Source organism: Lemur catta, chromosome 4 (assembly GCF_020740605.2).
Source record: "Lemur catta isolate mLemCat1 chromosome 4, mLemCat1.pri, whole genome shotgun sequence".
NCBI classification, from domain to species: Eukaryota; Metazoa; Chordata; class Mammalia; order Primates; family Lemuridae; genus Lemur; species Lemur catta.
The window spans coordinates 49,885,699-49,898,840 of NC_059131.1; the positions used below are offsets into that span (position 1 = coordinate 49,885,699).

The 13,142-nt window shown below is 49.1% G+C and overlaps 2 long non-coding RNA genes and 1 other non-coding gene across 4 annotated transcripts; 1 reads left to right on the plus strand and 2 right to left on the minus strand.

The window, feature by feature from the left end:
- Positions 1-1,319: 1,319 nt before the first annotated feature.
- On the plus strand, positions 1,320-10,360 carry LOC123636976. Its single transcript, XR_006734717.1, has 5 exons — positions 1,320-1,648; positions 2,880-2,972; positions 5,037-5,357; positions 9,991-10,133; positions 10,235-10,360. It is a non-coding gene; the product is annotated as an uncharacterized LOC123636976 (long non-coding RNA).
- On the minus strand, positions 4,886-4,989 carry LOC123637650. The gene has a single exon (XR_006735000.1). It is a non-coding gene; the product is annotated as a small nucleolar RNA U13 (small nucleolar RNA).
- Positions 5,725-12,551, minus strand: LOC123636977. 2 transcript variants are annotated; one of them, XR_006734718.1, is made up of 5 exons: positions 12,511-12,551; positions 11,494-11,652; positions 9,711-9,888; positions 6,105-6,266; positions 5,725-5,941 (listed from the first exon to the last, which is right to left on the minus strand). It is a non-coding gene; the product is annotated as an uncharacterized LOC123636977 (long non-coding RNA). The 2 variants fall into 2 exon arrangements; XR_006734719.1 differs by lacking the exon at positions 9,711-9,888.
- Positions 12,552-13,142: the final 591 nt, after the last annotated feature.

Sequence of the window (13,142 nt, forward strand, 5' to 3'; positions counted from 1 at the left end):
AACAAACAGTGACTTGTGCTAATTTGCATGACCCTAGGGATGACAGCTGCTCATCAGGCATCCAGGCTGCTGCTTTCATTCTGTTCTACCCTCCTCAGCTCGTGACTTCAGTCCTCATGGTCACAAGGTGGTTGCTGTACTTCCTGGTCTCACATCCATGTTCCAGGCAGGAAGAAGAAGGAACAGCAAAAGGCATGCCAGTCTGCCCTATTTTTTTAAATCAGGAAAACAAGATTTTTCAGAAGCCTCACTGGGCTAACTTTGCCTACCTCTCATAGGTCAGTGTGGTGTCACACACTCACCTCTAGCTAGAAGATGCCTGTGGAAAAGGGGTTGTGTGTGAAGATGAGAAGCCAGCAGTGTCTGCTCTGCTAAAGAAATAGAACAACGCAATCCTCACGAGTGCGCCTGTGTGTTATGGCACGTGGAGTGGGACTCAGAAGGAAGGGTTTACAGTTCCCACTCCTGAAGGGAAATCCCTGAGCAGATTTGCTTCACCTGAAAATGTGACAGAAGCCAGTCAGCACACATTGCGACAGAGCCTGCGCTTCTTCATGCTTGTCTCCACGTACCCATCCACCTCAAGGAACAGGGTGATCTCATGGATGCTGGCCACGTTACTAACCACTGTGAACTTCCAAGTAAGAGGGAAGTAAACATTCCAGACCAGGGTAATGAACCCCGACTCTTGGAGCAGAGCTTCCATTCTTCCCAGAGAGTCTGGAATGACTCCACTGAAAAGTCGAGCAGCTCACAGGGGAACAGGATTGCTAGATCCAGGGAGCCAGGAGATGGAGAAAGGCTCCTTAACCAGATGCTGGTGTCCTGAGGGCAGGACTCAAGTCCTGGGCTGAGGCTCAGCCAGGATCTCACATTAAAGGGAGCAAGGAGTAGGGCTGGGTCAGGGGAGGGACCTCTGCGGGGCGGGCTGTTGGGGGAGCAAGCACATTAGCAAAGATACTTTACCAGTCTGGTGGTCTTGCTTTCCCGTGTATTTTTTCACTCTAGGCTTGTCAACTAACATGTCAATATAATTTCCTTTGGGAAATGTTGAAAAACTATACACACTTACAGAATGTATTGGTACCTACAGTGGTAGATTGCAGAAATGGCCACGATCCTTCACCGCTCCCATGAGCTCACCCTTTGCAAAATGACCCTGCACCCCCGTCAAGGGAGGCAGGCTATCTCTCCTCTCGCTGGACTGGGGCTGCCCCAGTGACTCGCTCTGGCCAACGGGACGCGGCGGACTTTGTTTGTACAGTTCTGAGCCTCTTGCCTACTTCTGTCTCTGGGAACTCGTGTGAACAGGCCCAGGCTGGCCTGCGGGAGAAGGAGGTGCCACGCGGGGCACAGAGGAGCTGCCCCAGCTGAGGTCATCCTAGACCAGCCAGCCCCCAGCCTGTCAGGCAGCGACTTCAGAGCGCGAGTGAGCCAGTCAAATATGCCAAACTGCAGAACTGTGAGCTAAATAGCCGTTGTTGTTTTAAGCCACTAAGTTTAGGGAAGTTTTGTTAAATAGAAAGAGCTCACTTTCCAGTTGATACTTCTCCTAGTTAAAAGAAAAAAAAAAAGCTAAAAAAAAAGAAAAAGAAAGAACTAACCGACAGACTTACTATGGATGCGGGACCCTGGCTAGGAACTTTATGTAATTGCCTTATTTCTTTTAACTGTATTAGTACGTATGGTGTGCAGTGTGTGTTCAGGGAGAAACAGCCCCCCCAGCACACCCCCAGGGTGCTTCTGCTTGTGTATCCATTCTGGTCGAATCTCTGTGTGGTCAATTGCTCCAAAGAGCTTTCACTCTGACAAAAGGATCAGAATGTTCTGTGATAACCCCCTAACATTCCTCAGCCTTTAGTCACTTAAAAGTGTGTGGGGTTAGGGAGGTGGTGCTCTAGTTGGAATCCATCCAACTTTTCAACCTGCAAGCAGCACTTTGGGGAGGTTTCTTTCTGTTTTTAAACATACATGGGCTCCTAGGTGCCAGGAACTAAGGGATGATCCTTTGATGTCACTCACCAAACAGTCCTAGGGCACTGAGGGAGGGAATGCAAGACGCTAGATTCTTTCTATGCAGAAAGAAATGGGAGTCAATGGAAGGTGGTTTAAAGCCCTTGGCAGGAGGACAGTCACCAAAGCAGTGACTCCTCAGCTATGGCACTGACATTGTCCACTCAAGGAGGACATGAGAGGAAGCCAAGGAAACCCCTCCACACAAGCCGTGGTTATTTCTAAGAAACCCAGGTTTAACTTTTGCAACATCAGTTTCCTTATATACCCTCCAGGCAGCACACAGAAATGTTTGATTTCCTTTGGGAATTGGAAGTCAATATTAATGGTTAATCCAAAAAGCCTCCTTCATCAAGTGCTTAAGGAAGGCTTGTAAGAAACCAGTTGGCTGGATTTGTTTCCTTTACTATCTATGAGCCTCTGTTGGAGGAGGGAAGACTTGTAAACACTTGGTCCTTAAAAAGTCCAAATCCAACTGTTATGTCCTTTCTTCCCAAGGGGTGTGGGAAAATTGCAAAGTGGTCATTTCTCAACTGCTTCCCTTTGTAGCCACAGGGAGGTAGATATTGTGGAATATCTGTCTCTAAGCAGCAAAACCAGAAAAGAAAGGAACAAACTGCAAAAAATGCAGAAGTGTTAAAACACTCCTGAAGTGTTTTATATCAAATTTCTTAAAAGGACAGAGACTCAAACTGTTTGACTATTCAGTCACTGGGAGGAGAACTACCAAAAGAATCCCAAAGAGACAGTCACTGTCTCCAAGGGGCGACTGCTGAGAGGATTTTTGAGAAAGGTTTCCCGAGTTTGCAGTTGAGAACTGTCTTCCTGGGGCTGTGTGGGTCTTATTTCATCTTCCTCTTTCGTAGCTCCCTTGTGGCGACGTTTCCGAGGAGCTCGCTGCTCCCAGTGACAAGGAAAACCCAGAGACTGAAAATAGAGCTGATTTCCCAGAATCTCAGGTACTGAGCGGGGGTGGGGGGGGGTGGGGACTTCTTGGACATGAGCTCACATGAGCTGATGAAATGCCGCTGTCCTGTGCCCCGCGGCTCTGCCCAGTGCCTGGTGGCAGGGCAAGAAGCCCATTTTGCTGGGAAACACTGCAGAGCTTTTTACCTTGTTTCTGTGGGAAGGCCTGAGCTTCCACACTCTGGCGACATAGGCCAGACCCAGATGGACCTGTGGCTGGGGCCTGCTTTTGCTAGTGAAAGTGTTCAATCAATCCTCGGCCGTGGGAACTGTGTTAGATCGATAACCCCATAACTCCCATTTTGATGTCTGTTACCTGAGCACTGAAGGTCATCTGTGAGCGAAGTCTGCCACCCAGGGATCTGTTTCCAAGACCACTGACTTGTGAAGCACAGTTCACATTGGTGTGAGACTTCTCATTTCGAAGGAAGCTTTGTAACTTGGCCAGAAGATCCTTAGCCTATCGTGTTGTAAACCACCCAGGAACAAGGTGGTCCTAGTTATTAACACTGCTCACAGGCTGGGTGCAGTGGACACTTATAATCCCAGCATTTTGGGAGGCTGAGGTAGGAGGATCACTTGAGGCCAGGAGTTCAGGACCAGCCTGGGCAACATAGCAAGACCATGTCTCTACCAAAAAAACAACAACAAAAAAATAAAATTAGCTGAGCATGGTGGCATGTTCCTGTAGTCCCAGCTACTTAGGAGTCTGAGGCAGGAGGATTACTTGAGCCTAGGAGCTAAAGGTTATAGCGAGCTATGATCAGGCCACTGCATTCTAGCCTGGGCAATAGACTGAGACTCTGTCTTTAAAACAAAAAAAAAATTTAAATTTAAAAACCCTGTTCACAGCATTCCTCAGTCAGGACATCTTCCCCAGCTTCTCTGCTCAGGGACATTGACCCAAGAAAATAATAATAGCAAACAGTATGCATTAGTTCTCTTTTGTTGTATAATAACCAAGAAACATAACCACCTAACAATAAACACGTATTATCTTACACAATTTCTGAGGGTCAGTAATTCAGGAGTAACTTAGTTTGACAGGTCTGGTTCAGGGTCTCTTATGAGATTGTAGTGAAGATGCCAGCTGAGGCTGGGGTCATCTGAAGGCTTGACCGGGGCTGGAGGATTCCCTCTAAGAGGCTGCCCTGATGTGACTGGTAAGTTGGTGCTGGCTATTGGCATGAGGCCTCAGCTCCTAAACTGTATATAGATACTGCTTTGATTAATATATTAAAATATATATTACACTAGGTAAATAGATATTTACTAGAGGGATCTAAAATTTCCCTACCTTCGTAATTTCCCCAGTTCTCCTTTATGCTTCTGTTGCTTCCTCTGCGTACCTTCTATCTCCTCCACCGAGTCGCACACTCCCCAGGGTCAGGGGCCTTGTTTTATCAGTTTTTCTGGTACCTGACACCCCATGCCCCTGCCCATCCCTTCTTCCCCCATTGCCTAGGACCTGACCCAGCATGACACACAGAAGGCACTCAACTGAAGAGAACAGAGTAGAGTCACTTTCCACCCATAGTGCATTCCACAGTGAGGAGCTAAGCCTGCCCCTGAACAGAATCTCAACCTGTGTTCGATTAGAATGAGCAGAAACATGGATTTCAGTTGTTCTGGTTGGGTCTCCCAAAAATGAGCTGATAACATCGGGGATGCAGAGAGTGGTGGGGAGCAGGAATGAAGGGACAAGAGCAGAGGCCCAGCTGAGTGGGGACCTTCGCTCCACCTGGGGCCCCGGGCAGAGCGGAAATGCCTGAAGATGGCAGGCCACCCTCAAATAGTCGACCCACCTCACCAGAATGGAGAAATCAATCCCTGGCAGAGGTCTGTGTGGGAGCACAGAGTAAAACAAAACCCTTCTCTCTCTCTCCCCGCCCCCCCTTTTGTTTTACGTCAGAAGAGTAATATGCCAATGTCGTAACAAGGTTTGAGGAAGGCACATCTCACACATGAGCGTGAAAACCCAATCATCATGCTCATGAACTACAAAAGGATCAAAACCCTTCTCACTTAAAAAGGAAAACATGTTCTTTCCCACCCAGATCACTCCCTGGTGGCTCATCTCTGTGCAGGCGTTGGCAGGAAGGGAAGGAGGAAGAAAGAGAGGGAGGAGAGTGGTGTTTCCTCCCACAGACTGGGTTGCCAAAGAACTGCTTGAAGACCCTCTCCTCCCTGGATCTTCCTGACAATTTGGCCCTGCTACTTGCCCAGGAAACCCCACTTTATCATTTGGCACTCCCACCGGAGAATGGACTTCCTCCCTGCTCTGCTTCCCATGTATCTGCTGCTTGCCCACTCCCCAGGCAGAACCTGACCTCGCTGCTGCCCACTTTGGCCATGGTGGTGCCTCTTTCAAGGCCTGAGTAAGTCGTGACTCCTTTGGTTGCCCAGGACAGAAACCCAATGTACTCTTGTTTAAGCTAGAAAAGGAATGTATGGACTCAGAATTACCATGTGACCTAGCAATTCCACTTCTAGGTCTATACCCAAAAGAATTGAGAACGGGTATTCAAACAAATACTTGTACATGAATGTTCATAGCTGCATTATTCATAGTAGCCAAAAGTAGTAACAACCTAATGTCCATCAACTGATGAATGGATAAACAAAAGATGGTATACCCACACAGTGGAATAGTATTCAGCCCTAAGAAGGAATGAAATACTTAAACATTCTACAACACGGATGAACCTTGAAAACATTACACTAAGGGAGAGAGTCCAGACACGAAAGGTTCCATATTATATGATTCCATTTATGTGAAACTTCCAGAATAGGGAAAGCCATAGAGACAGAAAGCAGACTCGTGGCTTCCAGGGGTTGACAGAAGGGGAGCATAGAAAGTGATTGCTTACTGAGCATGGGGTTTCCTTTTGGGATGACGAAAATGTCTGGAACTGGATAGAAGTGACGGTTGGCCGGCCTTGAGAATGTAAATGCCACTGAACTGCACATATTCAAATGGTTAATGGTTAATTTTGTTATGTAAATTTCATCTCAATAAAAAGAAAAGAGAGGAAAAAAAAACCCAATACTTAAAAAATAAAATCTAATGACAATTCGGGGGTAAAAAAAAAAAAAAAGAAAAAGAAATGTATGGGCTCCTGTACCTGAAAAGTCCGGGATGAATGCCACTGACTTCACACACAGCTGCATCGTGGGGCTGGGCATCCCTGTCAGGGTTTTGTCTCCATCTCTCGGCCCCAAGTTCATCTCAGCTGCCCTCTTGTGTGGCAGGAGAGAGACACTGCCAGTTCTGGTGTCACGTGATGCTGACCAAACAAGAGAGGAGACTTCTTCCAGGTGTGGGTCATGTAGACACATGCAGACATACAGACACATCCTCGGACCAGTTACCCGGGACTCCAGGATAAGTGAGGTCCTCTGACTGATCAGACTCAAGTCATGGGGTCACCCCTGCAGCCAGCCCAGCACGAAGGCGGGAGACAAAGTGTGAGGTCAGCGCCACCCACAGCTCACTGGCTGAATGGGTTACTATGGAATGAGGAAAGAGCGAATCCCCAGCTGTAAGAATACTGGGCAGCAGTATTAATCCCCCATAGACCCTTCGGTAGGTTTTCATGCCCTCTACCCTGGACGATCCTCCCCTCTCCCCACCATGCGCAGAGGATCTATCCGCACTGCAACCTCCCTGGAGCAGCACTACCACAGTCGAGAACCCCACTCCTGTAGGTGGTTGTGTTCATTTTGCTCTACAGAGAGCAAACTGGCACTGCACTAAATTTTGAATGTTCTTATCTTTTGACCCTGCAGTTATGCTTTTAGGAATATATCCTAAGGGAAAATTCACCAAGAGTGCAAAGAAACATACACATAAGATGCTCCTGTCTAACTGTCGACAGGAAACAACATAAATGGTCATCGACAGGGGAGGGGTTAAATACGTTATGCTGAAGACGAATTAAGGATCACCATGCAGCTGTTCAAAAGGTTAACACCTATCTGCGTTTATTGACTTGACCATGAAATTTATTTTTAAAAAAGAGGATCTAAAAAGCAAATATAATATGACCTCATCTTTTAAAAAACATAACCCTTATAAATCAGAGGGGATGGAACCATGCGGTTCAATCTCTCTGTAGACTTAATGCATAGTTTAACAGCCAAAATTAATACAAAATAAATTCTATTATTTAATCACATCTCCAGAAGAACACTAAAAGAGCTCTGGATCATAACCACATGAGCCCATCTCAAAAGCCCCCTCCTCCATGTCCGATTACCTAAAGCTCTGTAACTTCTCCAGAGCCTGAAATGCACTAAAATCTAAGAACCCTACTGAACTCCAGTCCCTAAGACTTCCCAACCCTGGACTTCTTTCGAGTCCCAGGCCATTCCTTTATCATGTTGATCAGCTTAGTTTTCCTCTGCAAGAAGTAACTCTTCCTCTTTCTAGAAGAGATAAGTGAAGAGAAACCAAATAGGCCAATTAAGGATTTTCTTCAGTGGCTAGGAGCAAGAAGAAGGCTGAGAACATTCTTATGTTAATAATTTTATCTTACAAAAAAAAATAGTATCTGCATACATAGAAAATGGCATGGGAAAAATATACAAAAATGTTTATCAGGGCTATCATTGGTGGTGGGATGATAGGTGACTTTTGCTCCCTTTATATTTTTTTGGTCTGAATTTCTTTTTATAGAGCATGTTCTACTTTTATATTCAGAAAAAAGCTTTTCTTTCTTTCTTTTTAAAGAAGAAGCTATTCTACTGTGGCATATTTCTTTTTATTTTTTTTCTTCAAGATCTAGCAAAGGGGCTGGGCACAGTGGCTCACGCCTGTAATCCTAGCACTCTGGGAGGCCAAGGCGGGTGGATCGTTTGAGCTCAGGAGTTCGAGACCAGCCTGAGCAAGAGGGAGACACTGTCTCTACTAGAAATAGAAAGAAGTTATATGGGCAACTAAAAATATATACAGAAAAAATTAGCTAGGCATGGTGGCACATGCCTGTAATCCCAGCTACTCGGAGGCTGAGGCAGGAGGATCGCTTAAGCCCAGGAGTTTGAGGTTGCTGTGAGCTAGGCTGACGCCATGGCACTCTAGCCTGACCAACACAGTGAGACACTGTCTCAAAAAAAAAAAAAAAAGAATAAAAATAAAAATAGAAAGAAAAAAACTATCTGGCCAACTAAAAATATATACAGAAAAAATTAGCCGGGCATGGTGGCGCATGCCTGTAGTCCCAGCTACTCGGGAGGCTGAGGCAGGAGGATCGCTTGAGCCCAGGAGTTTGAGGTTGCTGTGAGCTAGGCTGATGCCACGGCACTCTAGCCCGGGCAACAGAGGGAGACTCTGTCTCAAAAAAAACTTAAAAAAAAAAGATCTAGCAAAGGATAAAGAGAATTGAGACACCAAATCCATCCTCGACACAGGATGATTTCTCTTTTTTCCTTTAATTTTAGAACTTTTAAAAAGTAAGCCCTTTCCACACATAACAAGTAATATGAATAAAAGAACATTCCTTTGTAGGTTTATAAATTTTACTCATAACATGCTACTGTGCAAGTTCATTTTTAAAAAGCAGCCTAAGCACACGGTTTAAGGACTGGGTTTGCTCCAGGGCCAAGGTCAGTCCCTCCACAGCAGGGGCGGGGGCTGCCTTGCCCTCAACATCTTTCCTGCAAACTCCCCTTCCTCAGCTGGAAGCTGGCCTGTGCAGCCTGGCCACCGAGGTGTTGGTGACTCTTCACTGCCACGCTGGCATTTCCATGTGAGCCTCTGGTGGACCAAGTGGCCTTGGCCACATGTGAAGCCAGGGGTAGACCCCCTCTGCAGACTTGCTGTATGAGAACTCTGGGGTCTGAGCAGGGTAAAAATGACCCTGCTGCCTGCTTTCCTCTTCCTGCTGGGTCCCTCCCAGGCTGCTCTACCACCTCCCCTGGGTCCTCTCTGGCCAGCTCAGCTCTTGTGTTTGGGCCAGGCGGGAAAAAGCAGTTGGCTCCGCTCCTTGTCTGTCAGGAGTCCAGCATTACCAGGGGTCTCGCCTGGTTTCAAGTATTTCCCTGTGCCTTTCCTCGCTCCGTAGTCAAGTTTCTAGCCAGGATTTCTTGGCTCTGGAAAAGATTGAATGCCTGTCTGAGCCTTCTGGGCCTGTGTTTCATTTGCAGCTGCCTGGCTCTGTGCTGGGTGACAGTCTCAGCCCTCCCCAGTCAGCCCATCCCCTCCTGCTTGGCCAGGAGAGGAGGCCCTTTGTGTTGTCGTCCTGGTGCATGGGTAGGGGTGAGGCTTCTAGTCTCCATCCGCAGCCCTGTGTCCTGGGTTAACTGCAGCCCCAGCCCAGCGACAGGGTGGCACTGCCTTCCAAGAGCCAGTGATTCCTGCCTGTCTGCTAGGCCAAGCAAAGACAAGAATGCCAACCCCACACAGCCCCAGCCCCTAACTGTTTCTAAGTCACTCTGGGACCTGCTCAGCACTTGGTGCTTTCCTGCTAGAAATTTCCAGAAATTTTCAGAAAGTTCTGATCTTTCACATAGAGCTTGTCAAGGCCAAAAAGATCTGGAATGAAAAGAACTCAGGTGACCTACAGAACATCAGGCCTAGGCTGGTGGGCACCTCTCCCTCTGTCTGCTTAGGGAGGACCCCTTCATGGACTCCCCAGTCACTTCCCGCCTTTGGATTCATCCAGAAGGATGAACGGTCTGCTGGGGCTGTTAGGCCCTGGAGCTCAAGCCTCAGGGAAGAGAGAGCAGCTCACCTCTGTGACAGCGTTGCCAGCCCAGTGCGGAGAAAGGGTTGGCAACCTGAGCCATGGCTGTAGGTTCCAGGAGCCAATTTGGAAGTCTGTTCAGGACATGGACACAGAAATGAAGAACTCGGGGACTCCCATGCGTCCTCATCACCACAGGCAACCCATGCTCTGCCATCAGGGGAGGCTGTGAACGTTAAAATAACACAGCCCTAGCAAAGACATCCTCTCCTCCCTCCTCTCTGAGCCTAGAATATATTTCCTGAGCACTCCTTTGCTTTTCTTTTAGGTACCCTGACCAAAGGTGCTGATAAATACACGAGCATTTGTAGCCTGTCAAAGGTAATTGTTAGGAATGTGCAGTTGCAACCATTTGGGGAGAAAAAAAGGCCTTGTCGGTGAGGATTTCCTCTCTACACTTCTTACACTCTAGTAAGTACTGTATACAGGAGATAAAATAGGTAGTTGAAAAGGTATCCTGCCTGTGCTCCATCCTGCTAGCCCTGCATTTATTTTCGGCCTCCTTCCTCCAGGATTGCTAAAACCACCCGCTGGGTTGTGCATTGGGAGTGAGGAAGCTACAGGACAAGGCTCTGTGCTGGCGTGTTAAGTACTCTTGTTGGGCTCTTCCTCTGGACCCAGGGCATTCCCTGGATGGTGGGCGGGAGGAGCTGCAATTCTGCATCTGCTGCAGGGCAGCTGCTGACAGCCACTGGGTCTTGGGTTTGCCCTTGTCCTCTGGGCATCACGGGGGGGCATTCACACCCCCACCCTCGCACCACCCTCTCAGAGTTGAACAGGTACCAGCCTCAACTGCAGATGAGGAAACTGAGGGCACAGAGGTTCTAGGATTGCCCAAGGTCTCTCAGCCCGTCAAACCGTGGAGCAGAGAGAGGCCAGCCGCCAAGTGTCCTGGCTCCTGGGCTGGCGAGAGGCCCTGCCCCGGCGTGGCACTCTGGGTGACCGCCCGGGTCCGCTGGAGCCGCAGCCGGGCCTCCCTGGCCGGGCAGAGAGCAGGATGTGCCTGGGCGGGCCGGCCGGGAAACAGCGCGGCCCGCAGGGCAGGGCCGGGGCGGGAGCCAGGCTGGACTCGCGCGGCCCGCAGGCCCTTCGCCGCGGCGCCCGGGCTCCCGCCTGGCGGGGGCGGCCCCGGGGGAGGCCGGGGCGGGGGGGGGGGGGCGGGCGCGCGGCCCGGGCGAGCGGAGAGCGGCGGCGTCGGGTTACCCGGTGGCGGCGGGGAGGGGCGGCCGCGGCAGCTGGCCCGGCGGGGAGGGGACGCGGGCGGGACACCCTCCCCGTGACGGGGTGGGGGAGGGGGGTTCCTGGCCGCCGAGGGAAACCAGACCGCACTTGTATCCGACTCAGTCGGCAAACACTGTACGTCAAGTGCGGTGCTGCACTTGAGCGAGCGCAAAACGGTGCAGCCGGGGTTCCTGCCCAAATCTGCGTCTAAGTGAGGAAACAAGTTCCCACAGAAGAACGCTGAAGACGCCGGGAAGTAGAGGACAAGGCCCGAGAAGCACGACCAACCAAAGTTACAGGGCTTCCTGGGAAAGGAAGGCTGTTATCCCCCAAGTCATCTGGAAAGCTCCCACGGCACGGCCAGGTGTAGCTACCCGACACCTCCCGCGGGGCCTGCCACCTGCCCCCAGATGGCCAACAGGCAGGGATCGCAATGCCACCATGCCAACGGGCCACTCGCCTCCACGCCATCCACCCCCCCCCCCCCATATACTGCTGAGCATCCCCGGCCAACCCCGCCTCCACCCCTGCCTGCCTGCCCAAGCCTTACCCGGCCTCTACTGTCCGTCTCCTCCAAGACAGGGCCCTCACTCCCCGAGGACAGGTCCACGCTCTTTCCTCCCCGGGGCCATGTCCCTCAGGGCCTGCAGATGTCCTCCTCACCACTGACCTTTCCAGACTGTTTCTTCCTCTTTCAAAAACTCAGCTCCTTAGGGCAGTGAAACAAAGAGGTATGATACTATTGTACAATGGTGGATATGTGTCACTATACATTTGTCCAAACCCATAGAATGGACAACACCAAGAGTCATGTAAAGTAAAAGTGTCAAGAGTTTACACCAATGTAAACTACGGACCGTGGGTGGGAACAATGTGTCTGTCACTCACTGTAGGTTCATGGATTCTAACAAATACTAGTTACGGGTGCTGATAGTGGGGGACACTGGGCCTGTGAGGGGGGCAGGGAACTCTGTATTTTCCACTCAATTTTGCTGTGAACCTGAACCTACTCTAAAAAACAAAATAATAAAAATTAAAATTTAAAAAATTTTAAATTAAAAAAATCCCAACAACCTTGCTCTTTTGGAATATATGTCATCAGGAGCTTACTGCCCACCACCTCTCCTAGTTAGTGTCATCTGTCACCCTCCTGGTCACTTCCCTCTCCTTTGATTTTAGCATGGATTCTTTCTTCTCTGTCATCATTTTTGGTGACCTCAGCATCTATGCTAATGACCCATTCAACAGGCTGGCCTCTAAGTCCCTAGACTCCCTTAGCCCTGGCAGTGTATTCCTCCTGCCCCACCTCAGCTTCCTGGTCATATCTTAGACCTTGGAAGCATGAATGTCTACACCATCTCTAAACTCTCAGATCCAAAGCTTCCATCACCTGCCAGCTCTCCGCCTCACTTACTTTAGTCCTGGGACTCAGCAATTGTCCCACCTGAGACCTCCAATCCAGGGTTCTATTGTTTTTTTCTTTATTTCTCCCCTCTCAAGTCTTCATTCTCAACCAGCTGAGATTCCATGGTCTAGCATGTGAAATCCCCCTTGCAAACACTCTCACCTTCCTTGCACCGGTCTCTCTCCATCGTAGTCACTGGGTGAAAGTCCAACTGCGGTTAAATCAAACTGCTTACTTCACACCTGCACCTGAGCAGTCGAACACCACTGATGAAAATCGCCCAGCTACTCTGGATGGACTCACTTCACACTGTGGCCATAGATTTCAAACAGGTGTTTCAACTGCTGGACAATCCTACTAAAGTTTCTTAGAAAATTCCTTTTCGTCTCCATAGTGCAATAAGTTCACACTTTCTCTTCTCTCTGTGTATTTTCAACACCCTTCCTCTTTCATCCTCGGTCTAACCTCAGATCAGCCTTCAAAGAGAAAATAGGTACAATCACACCAACTGTCTGATCTTCCTACCACCAAAGCCACCAGCATGCCTACAGCTCTGCATTCTCCCTGCCCATTGGTGGCTGACCCCTGCACCATGCCCTGGGCTCCGTCCCCTTTGACCAGCTGAAGAATTCTGTTTCTTTTACGTATCATCAATTTCTTGCTCTGGACCAGAGCCTTCCCATTGAAGTAAAACAGGGCTTAGTAGCCCTAACACCTTAGCCTCATGTCCCCTTCTTGCCACTGTACCATTTTTCTGCCTTTCTTCAGAGCAAACATTCCTGAGTTGTCTATAG